Raw genomic sequence first — 12,099 nt, forward strand, 5'->3', positions numbered from 1 at the left:
ATATATATGTATATATATATATATATATATATATATGTATATATATATATATATATATATGTATATGTATATATATATATATATGTATATGTATATATCTGTATATGTATATGTATATGTATATGTATATGTATATGTATATATGTGTATATTTATATGTATATGTATATATGTATATATGTATATGTATATATATATATATATATATATATATATATGTATATATATATGTATATATGTATATATATATATATATATATATATATATATATATATATATATATATATATATATATATATATATATATATATATATATATGTTTATATTTTTATATATATATATATATATATATATATATATATATATGTTTATATTTTTATATATATATATATATATATATATATATATATATATATGTCAAACACTTTCTCGCAAATGATGACGTTTTATACAAATGCATCATATGTAATAATTATATGCATAGAAAAAATTAAGACTCAATTTATACATAAATAGTTAAAAATATTATAGTTTAAATAAAGTATTGTGTTTGAACACATACATTATACTGCAATGTAATATAAAGGATTATTCTCGAACACCTAACTTACAGTTAACTTACAGCAGACAACTTGGCATTAAATGGAAACGTGCATACTCGGAAGACCGCATTAAAAAACGATATTTTTTAATAATAATTTTAAAACACAGGATACAGAGAACATTCAGGTAGACAAAATAATATACAAATGGAAAACAATAGACTAAAGAAAATAAAAGAAATCAACTGAATTTACCAATTAAAAAATTTAAATACTTACGCAACATAGACGAATAATACATTCATAGTAACTTACGTACATGATTCATTAAGCTAAGTATTAAGGCGATATAACAATTCACTTTTATAGTCATATTTTAAAATCTTTCACTAAAATACTTTCCCTCTCATCTGTTTACAGACAGGAAATTGATTCCTTAGTTCAACTTTAAATAAAAACCAGGGGGATAATAAATTAAAACATATTTTAAAATAGGATACAGCGTACATTAAGTTAGAAAAAAATATATAAATGCAACATACTAGATTAAATAAAATAAAACAAAAGTACTGAATTTACCAATATTAATTCAAATATAAACAATAAATTGACAAATAATGCTTTTATATTAAAATAAGTAAATCTTGGAGAACTGCAATAAAGAAGCAACGTTATATTTGTATTATGATCCAGGCAGAGCTAATTGTATATATATTCGCTACCCATCATTTAGATCACGGGTTCCCAACCTGGGGGTCGCGACCCCCCTGGGGGTCGCCAAGAGCTTTGTAGGGGGTCGCCAACTGGTATACTAAACATAAGTAATGAGAAACAAAACATAGATATTTAGAAGAATATCTGAAGTTCGGCTTTACTAACATCACTGGAATTCAAATAGAGAAGAAGCAAAGCGTAGACTTACTGTGCAAAGTTGTTCTCAGTTACGAGTTTATAAAATCTTCAAAACTAAAACGTCATTTGAGACGAGTCATTCGGAACACACCAAAAAAGATATCGTGTTCTTTCGGCGGCATGAAGCTAGTTGCAAACGTCAGAGACTTGATCGAACAGGAAGTTTTCACCAAGGAAATACAGCTTTAGTGCAAGCATCACATGAAGTCGCGATAGAAAATGCCAAGCAAAAAAAAAAAAACAAAAAAAACACACACACAATAGAAGAAAATCTCATCAAACGCTGCATGTTGAAGATGGTGAAGTTAATTCTTAGGGATTCCAGTGCAGTAAAGATGCAAAAAATATCTCTGCCTAATAATACTACTCAGCGGCTTATAGCCGACGTGTCCGTAGATATTAAATAACAAATTTTTAATGAAATCAAGCGTTCACCATTGTTTGCTTTTCAAGTTGATAAATCAACAGTCGTGAGTTCGTGTTCGCAGTTGCTGGTCTTTGTCTATATTTATTCAGATGATAGCAAAGAAGAGTTGTTAGCATGGAGAAAATAAATACATTTAAAAAAAAAACTGGATGATTAAAGTGGGTTAAAACGGCTGTGGGGGTTTGTACGGATGGTGCGCTATCTAGGTTTAGGTCAAAATCGGGCATTCAAAAAACAGAAAAGATTTAGCTCCCTAACCACTGCGTGATTTACCAGTAAGCCCTCGTCATCAAGACTCCATTGCTAGTAACAGTCGTACTCTATATTTAATCTGGAGCAAAGACATGAATATAGATCACGAGGTTCTGCTTTTCTACACTACAGTACGCTGGCTGTCAAACGAAGTTTTGTGAATCGTGTTTTTGAATTGCAATCTGAAATCAAATTGTTCTTGGAAGTGCAAAGGAAACAAGACCTGCCTTTAGGTATACTGAAAACGACATAGAGTGGTTGGAGAGAGTATCATACCTAGCAGATATTTTCGAACATCAACGTAAGCTTAACCTGAAGCTTCAGGCAAAATGAACGAGGATTATTACTTTCCATAATAATCTCGGGGCATTTTTATCAAAGCTGCAAAATTGGCGAAGAAAAAAATCTTGAAAATGTTGTACGTTTGAGAAACTCTGCAGTATGGTAGATGAACCTGATTGTGAGATAATTACAATTTTGAAAGAAGCGATTTCTGGGCATCTTGAATCTCTTGAAAACGAACGGAGGCGCTATTTCTCTGAGCTGAAAGAAGAAGAATCTGCATTGACGCATTACCCATTCTCTACTTCCCTTGATGTTGCCAGCATTCCCGATGAATTACAAGATGAATTCTTTGATTTGCAGAATGATTCCGCCTAAGATGAAAAACTGCTCACACAATTTTGGTGTAGTATTCACCATTCATACCCAAACGTAAAATTGATTGACTTTTCGAGAATAGCCTTTCAACACTATTCTCCGATTAAAAACAAAATTAAGAAGTAAATTGAATGTTGATAATGACATAGGTAGGCGTTAACAATAACTTATTAACCGCGAATGTTTAGTAAATATCATGCAATTTTACTCATCGTATTAAAACAGTTATCAAGAGTAGTTCATATTGAAAGTCTTCGAGAAAATCTTATTTTAGTCCTTATTAATTTCCATACTAAATTCGGTTTTTTAATTTTATGGGGGTCGCGGGTAACTTACTTTTTATAAAAGGGGGTCGTCACTCGAAAAAGGTTGGGAACCACTGGCATACGTCATAGTTAAATATCCTTTTAACCAAGGCTAGACTATCACGTGGTATCTTCACATTCACACCTTCAAGCCGGGCATCAGCTAAAGGGAAGACCATGTTTGTTGGGTAGATGATGGTGGTACGTAAATAGTCCTACATCGCCCACAGGTACGTGTCATCATTGTCGTAAAAAATTAGCTCTAAAGTAGAGAATTGTTCATTGTGCCAGAAATAAAATGCCCAGTGAAAGCTGCTGCGTTCAATTAAGTGAAAATGTGTGATGCAATTAAACATAAACTCTGCCCCTACCCGGTATTTTACGTGTAAACCTATATATAATTTGCCAGTCCAAGGGATAAATCCCTGATGGCGCATCAGACCGAGAAGGCTTTTGTCCAGAGGAAAGAACGTAATTCCGTTTTTGTTTAGAATCTTTTGCACAGTCTTGTATATAGAGAGAACGACACTTTTTCTTTCATTGGTCGTATAAGGTAAAAATCTGCCGTGTCCTTTAAGGAAAACATACTTTTTGGCTTCGTCGTGATTTAACGATGGGTACTTAGAAAACAAACTCTTATTGATGTCCGATCTTGGACAGCAGTCCTTGTCACAACATTCACAGATCAACGCTTTAGCTTTATTAGGGTGGGTTTGATTACTGAAATAATGAATGCGTATCAGGTCGTAGGTCGGTATATCTCTCCAAGCTTTGTGAAGAGCCAAATTGAAACATATTTGACGAATCGGTAGAATAAAAACAGCCACAAATAAGACGAGAATTAAAACAGTACAAATGTAAGTCTTTCTCTTCCATAACTTCAAAACACGCCTTCTCACTGTAATGAGAAACATGGTGCTCATTAGGAACAAGTTAAAATCACTATTTACAAATTATTTAGCTGAAAATGCACTGCTTGTTAATCGTTTTATTTTATGTTTTGAATGTGATTAAAAAAATATTGTATATTGTAAATATTTCTATAAGCACTAATCTTAAAACCTAATCTTAACACCATAGCTCTAAATCTAGCCCCTAGCTCTAATCCCTAATCCTAATTTAGATAATATACGTTACAATATTCATTATTAAATCTATTAGAATTATAAGTACAACATTTCTACTTTGGCTTTTCCCATGCAAACGTATAAAAAAAATTAAAATATAGATCCCTATTAACTGAAATAAGCACGATTTTTAATTTGTCTTCCTTTACCATGTAAACACTTCTTGAATAAAACATCCAAATAATTCATTTATAGTCAGAAAACAAATGTACTGTAAACAAAATTTTGTTCACGCGTCTTGTACATTGCCTTGGCAATCAACAGATGGACACACGGGAATCAGGGAAGATGTAGAACAAGTGTAATCCATTCAAACAATTTTATATTTCTTAAACAATATCCATCAACATCCACTCCTACAACTTAATAGCTGGTCGGAATGGCGGAGTTTCTTGAACAAATGGAATGAATTAGTATCCTCTTGATTTCTTACTGCGTAGTATCCACTGTGTAGCATAAAATGTGTGTTACGAACGTGTTGGCAACTTGTATTAAGTGCTTGTGATTAATATTTTTTTTTTTTTTTTTTTTTTTTTTTTTTATAGTCTATTTAGTGTATTGTTAACTTTAAGTGTTTTAAATTAACACAATTTCACATTAATGTGTGATGAATGAATTTACGTAAACAGATATGTTCGTATTTTGACACGTAATAACGGAAATTCCCAGAATTAATATTTTTTTCTTGTTTTGTTAAAATGTTAAATGCATAAATAAATGAGCTCATTTTCTCCGATGCTATTTGCAATTTTAAGAATTTCTATTCAAGTTGTAGCTGTTGTTAAACGTAAGAAAGTTTTATTTTACACATTTATAACGCCAACGATTCATGACCTTTTGATTGTTTACTTCCCATGTTAAGTAGGTCGACATTTGAAGTTATTTTTAGAATTTTTATATCCTCATTCAGTTAATCATTTCTTAGCCCTTTATAATTTATTTTTAACAATGCTAGTCTTATTACTCGTATTTTGTTTTATTTTTAAGTTAGGAAGATTTACACTTATTTTACTAATAAACTCTAAAATATTATCATACGTTGAGAATGTTCAAAGAGAAAAATGGCTTACATCGGTGTCTTTAACAAAAAAAAAAACAACAAAAAAAAACATGAAGTTAGAGTTGTTTCCCTTTAATTTAGTTTAGACTGCTAACTAGATCTAAAAATAAGAAAAGGCTTTTTGAAATTTAAAAACAAAGTTCTGTTTAAACCAAGTTATAGAAGTTGTTTTAAATTTTAATATCCGCAAATTATTAGCACAGATGATCAAAAAGGGTATATTAATCTTGATACGTAAATAATTTGAAAGTATTTAGTACTGTTTTACCAAATTTAAGTATCGTTGACTTCCACTGTAAAGTGCGACAACTCAATAAAAAAATCAGCATTCCTTAAAATATTTAGTTACATTCCCTTATTTAATATACACACAACAACAAATCTACTGGTCTACCTTGGTGAGAGGATTCTGATAGATCTGTCTCTTCTCAAGTTAAACCCCAAGTTTTGCACCTTTGGTTTCAGGTGGTAATTTTCAATGCGTCTCTAAGACTTTGTTGCCGTTGAATGGCTAGGAACAAATTAACACATTAAACATGGTGTTAAATGTATGTGGCATAAAAATAGATGGATATCGAAATAAACGTTATGCTTGAAGCAAATCGGGTCATTAAACTCTACAGATGTTCTTGTCTGTTTGTGCTAAACTCGAATAATTTTAATAAAAACAAAGATTTTTTACGTGTATCTCTAATAATGATTTTAAAATATACATCATGCATGTTAAGGTATTGAAATCGTAATTTGCTCTCATAATTTGTATTCGATAGCAACACTATTTTTTTTTATTCTGATCATTTCGTACTTCTAAACTCAATAAATATCTTTAATTGCTACGTAAAGCATGGTACCTTACATAAAAAGGGCCCACGATAGTATTGATCATTTGAATTACGCTGTAAAAACACAAAAACAGAGCACGACGTACACCGGCTGCCAACTAATAGAAAACTAAATAAAGAGACTAAAAAAAAAACCTGTAATATATAAACAGGCTACTAACTAATAGGGCACTAAATAAACATACTAGTAACTTACAGGGCACTAAACGCACAGGCTAGTAAATAATAAGGCACTAAATAAACAGGCTAGTCACTAATAGGGCACTAAATAAGGCTACTAACTATTAGGGCATTACATAAACAGGCTACTAAATAAAGAGACAACCGGCTGTCATATCACTTAATAAAGTCCCTATATACATAATAAGCGTGGAGAACACGTGTTTACAAATCATTGGAAATAATAAACCGTTGACGTCACACACAGCTGATGTTACAGACTTGGTGTAGTGTATAGTACAAGCGTCACAGAGATGTGGACAAGCTGACCGTTATAGTGCCATGTCATGTTCTAAGCATGTTTGTAGGTAACTGGGTACACGGGCAGGAGGTAAACGACAATTTGACAAGGTACTCAAAACATTAAAAACATTTTATATCTCGATCCATACCCAACCATATCACACCACATGAAAAGTAAAGCATAACATCTACAAATCATGTAAAAGGGTAAATTTTGTGTAAATATGAGTAAAATAAATGCATATCTAAGTATAGGCCTACATATAGTTTTAGCAATATGAGCATTATAACGCCTCCTACCTATAATAAATGACATTCGTTTTCATATTACCGTTAACCAGTTGTACATTATTTATATCCTACTGGTAACTAACTGCCTAATGCTATTTTTATCTGCAGGATTTCGTCTAAATATTTTATCTCTTGAGAGGGTCTGTTTAAACTCAGGTGGGGGAAGGGAAGTTCCACTTAAAATATTCAGGAACAGGTCACTGGTTGAAGTAAATATGTGCATACTACTTATGTACTTTTCTTTTTTATACCAGGAGTAAACGGTAGAGGGGGGAGGGTCGTGTTTTGAGTGCCCTTTCCGCACATCACACCCAGCGGAGTGTTGCCTGAAAGAAATTATGTTTGCCTAGAAGTAATGGGAAAAAGGAGAGTCAAACTCTCAAAAACCTGACACAGTCGAAAGCACACAGGTTTACAAGACGATTGCCACACTATATTAACACGCGTGTTGGTGTATAGAGAACTGATCTACAGATCCCATTGTTAATATACAGCAGAATGTTATCAGACGTTCTATGATACAGCATCAATTTCAAACAACTTACATAAACAAACACACACACACATAGAAATAAACACACACACAGACTGTAACACTGTACCAGCGACAATTTAAAGCAACAGACAGAAACACATACAAACAGAAATAAACACACACACAGACTGTAACACTGCACCAGCAACAATTTAAAGCAACAGACATAAACACACACAAATAGAAATAAACACACAAACACAAACACACATTAACATTGCACAATCAACGTTGTATAGTCGGATTTGTCGCTTGTTTGTAATAGGTCACACCATAGAGAAGAAAGTTAGGGCTGTTATAATAAAATTTTAATCACTTTTTCTAAGCACAAAATTTAGTCATCTTAGAAGTTTTTTTACCTGCATAAAGCTAAACAAAGTTGCTTTTACATGTAAAAAGTTATGCAAAGCAAACAGGTAGGCAAAGTTTCTTTTACCTGCATAATAGCACGCTTTATTGTGACTGGAAGGAAGACAGTAGTGTATATCCTTTAGCAAAAGATAAAAGAGCAAATGATATTTTTAAACAAAATAAAGTGTAGGAAAAATGAATAGTTGGATATAAGGTAAATAAGAAGTAGCTATTGAAGTATTGGTGGTTTGTGACGTGTTAAAGTTTTTGTTTTCACAATTATCCAATCCTCTAGTAATTTCACGTATGTGCCTCACAAAATAAAATAAAAAATATTAACTTCTTGCTATGTATTTTATGAAATTATTTTTAGTGACAGAATATTAATGCAGTATTCAATAGCATCATTATTTTTAATTAGACAACTTAATTTTAAGCCTAGCAAAAGTTTCTGCCATAGGCATAACATTTGTTTACATATTGGTGTGGGACGCCTAACGGAAATATGTAATTTAGCGCCCGAAGATCCTGAATAAGCGGATGGGGTTACTACTTGAATCCACCTGCGGCAGTGTCATCCTGAGCGCCGTCGCCGAGAGACTTACAGCATGCCTTGTCGTGTCTAGTTGATAGTGTGGACAAACCCGCGCCTTAAGATCCAAAAAATGAACTGCCGACATTGTTACCATTAAGATCTAATTCAACTTTTTGAAAACAGGGCACACGGTTGGTAACGTTTTGATGAAAGCCTCATAAAAATCGGCGTCAGTTTGGTGTACTGGACTAGATTTAGAGAGTCCGTGCTTCTCACTTTTAAAACTGAAATGGGCCAGGTCGTGTGTTAGAAAACCTCTGATTTATTCGTGTACCAGATGGATATGTTTCTTAAAAATTTAGAGCGACCCTCTAATATATATATATATATATATATATATATATATATATATATATATATATATATATATATATATATATATATATAGGGGCCCAAAAAAATTCTGCAGGGGACTTTTTTTCGAGTTCCGCCACTGCATACAACTTGGTCACATAATTAATTATATTTGACGTTTCTAATTTTAAAATGCTAGATATATAATACACTGAAAATCTAAAGTTGTACTTTAAAACATCATTTTATATTTTGAAAAAAAAAATATTATTAATATAAATAATCTATATATATAAAGCAAAGTGGTCAGGTGCCCGATAGGGCACTTCCCGGCGCCGCAGGCGCAACAAATTTGGCACGATGGTGCCTTGGTGAGATAGAACACGAGGGCCGGTGACGGTTGGCCGAAAAGTCGACGGAGAGGGGGTCAAAACTGACCTCGACTGACCGGCGCCTAATATGGGCTATATTACAAAAAAAAAATTCCTCCGACGACCCCCCTTGAAATTTTGTGGATGGTAGGAGAACGCCTTGGGGTGTCACAAAAAACTCGGCATATCTGGGAAAACTTCGTAAAGGGGTCAAAACTGAGCAGTTGTATTTCCCTATATAATCTTTGTATTTTATGGGAAAAACAAAGGGTCATTTTAACGCAGACTTTAGGGTACTTAAACTCGGTATATCTGGCTAATTTTTTGCATACTTTTAGGTCAATGGCTTGACCTTTAGGGTAAACTGTCGGTTCGACTCAAAGCCCTCGACGAGGGCTAAAAAGTGACCGTGAGTGAAATTCTCATTATATGAGCTATATTACGAAAAACAATTTCCTCCGACGACCCCCCTTGAAATTTTGTGAGGTGGTAGGAGAACGCCTTGGGGTGTCACAAAAAACTCGGCATATCTGGGAAAACTTCGTAAATGGGTCAAAACTGACCAGTCGTATTTCCCTATATAATCTTTGTATTTTATGGGAAAAACATAGGGTCATTTCAAAACAAATTTTAGTGCACTTACCCTCTTTACATCTGGCTAATGTTTGGCATGTTTATAGGTAAATGGCTTGGCCGTAGGGCAGACCTGTCAGTTTCACTTAAAGCTCTCGACGAGGGCAAAAAAGTGACCGCGAGTGAAATTCTCTTTATATGAGCTCTATTACGAAAAAAAATTTCCTCCGACGACCCCCCTTGATATTTTGTGAGGTGGTAGGAGAACGCCTTGGGGTGTCACAAAAAACTCGGCATATCTGGGAAAACTTCGTAAATGGGTCAAAACTGACCAGTCGTATTTTCCTATATAATCTTCGTATTTTATGGGAAAAACATAGGGTCATTTCAACGCAGACTTTAGGGTATTTAAACTCAGTATATGTGGCTAATTTTTTGCATACTCTTAGGTAAATGGCTTGACCTTTAGGGAAAACTGTCGGTTTCACTCAAAGCCCTCGACGAGGGCTAAAAAGTGACCGCGAGTGAAATTCTCTTTATATGAGCTCTATTACGAAAAACTTTTTCCTCCGACGACCCCCCTTGATATTTTGTGAGGTGGTAGGAGAACGCCTTGGGGTGTCACAAAAAACTCGGTATATCTGGGAAAACTTCGTAAATGGGTCAAAACTGACCAGTCGTATTTCCCTATATAATCTTTGTATTTTATGGGAAAAACATAGGGTCATTTCAAAACGAATTTTAGTGCACTTACCCTCTTTACATCTGGCTAATGTTTGGCATGTTTATAGGTAAATGGCTTGGCCGTAGGGCAGACCTGTCAGTTTCACACAAAGCCCTCGACGAGGGCTAAAAAGTGACCGCGAGTGAAATTCTCTTTATATGAGCTCTATTACGAAAAAAAAATTCTTCCGACGACCCCCCCTTGATATTTTGTGAGGTGGTAGGAGAACGCCTTGGGGTGTCACAAAAAACTCGGCATATCTGGGAAAACTTCGTAAATGGGTCAAAACTGACTAGTCGTATTTCCCTATATAATCTTTGTATTTTATGGGAAAAACAGGGTAATTTCAACACAATTTTTACGTTACTTAACCTATAGATGACTAGGCCGTATGGAAAAACTGTTGGTCAGACTCAAAGCCCTCGACCAGTGCTAAAAGATGACCGCGAGTGAAATTCTCCTTATATGAGATATATATAAATAAATTGATCCCCTTAATATTATTTGAGGTCGTAGACCGACCCTGGAGGGTAACAAAAAAACTTTATTCCCGTCAGAAAAAGCCATTGTAGACTTTAAATATGTTTATATATCGTATTTTCTTATAAAAGCATAGTAACTGTTTAAAAAAAAAGTAAACACAGACATACGTCATTCGGTTAATTTTCAGGGGAGGTAACCTTTTTAAATAATTATTTTTCAAATAATTGTATACTATTTTAAACAGAAACAGAAAACGACAAAGTATAGCATTTGTTTTAGAAAAAAAATACGTTGTTAATTAAGCTACGTATCATAATTAAATAAAAAATTAATTTTAAAAGTCAATGTAATATAAATTGTGAGATATACTGTTCATGGAACCTCTGTAGTTCTATTTCCATTTTAGTTATAAATTGCGTACTTTCGAATGCTTTTATGAAAGCGGATATTAAACAACATACAACAACATCTTCTCTAAAATTAGCATTACTGTTTAGATTTAAGAACTCCACGCCTCATCCATCACCAAACAATTAGTATTTAAATTATCAAATGTTTTGAAAACCTAAGCGAAGCTAGGCAGAATGCCTAGTATAATATATAATATATATATTAATATATAATAATTTTATGTTTATTTTTATTTTATAAATCAAATATTTTAAAAATTATAATTTTAATAATAATTAGCAAATAAATTGTATGTGAAAAATATTTAAAAAAAAGAATCCACGACTAATAAAATAAAAAAAATAATCCTATGGAAAAAACATTATGATTCGCTTTTATTAGAAGCCTATTGATGATAAACTGAACTGCAAGTTGTAAAAATGATTGGGTAAAAGATATATAAGTTAATGATATGAATATTCAGTTTTATTTATTTTTACAATGTAAACAACGTAACTTTTGGTTGTTATGAATACTAACATAATTTGTGAAATTTTTAGCAAAGAAAAGCTATTTACCTACAAATCATGTAATTTGTAAAGAAATATAATTTAAAAAAATGCGTTGTGCTTTTGATATTAGGAACAGTGCTTAGTGATGTCCCCTCGAATAAATATGAAGAAAAAATACTACATATTGGCGGTCATATATACATAAGTAATACATAGTTACTGTACATCATACACAATAATCAAGTTAAAAGAAATTAACAATTACTTTTAAGCATGCCGCTTTAGATATATACACAGTTTAAAAACATGTGCCTAATTAGCATATGTTAAATATCATTTTCAATTATGTATTTACTGAACGAAATTATATTTACTAAATTAAAGATTCT

The sequence above is a fragment of the Physella acuta genome, unplaced genomic scaffold, assembly GCF_028476545.2.
Source record: "Physella acuta isolate Inbredline_101_S28 unplaced genomic scaffold, ASM2847654v3 ptg000635l, whole genome shotgun sequence".
Classification (NCBI taxonomy): Eukaryota; Metazoa; Mollusca; class Gastropoda; family Physidae; genus Physella; species Physella acuta.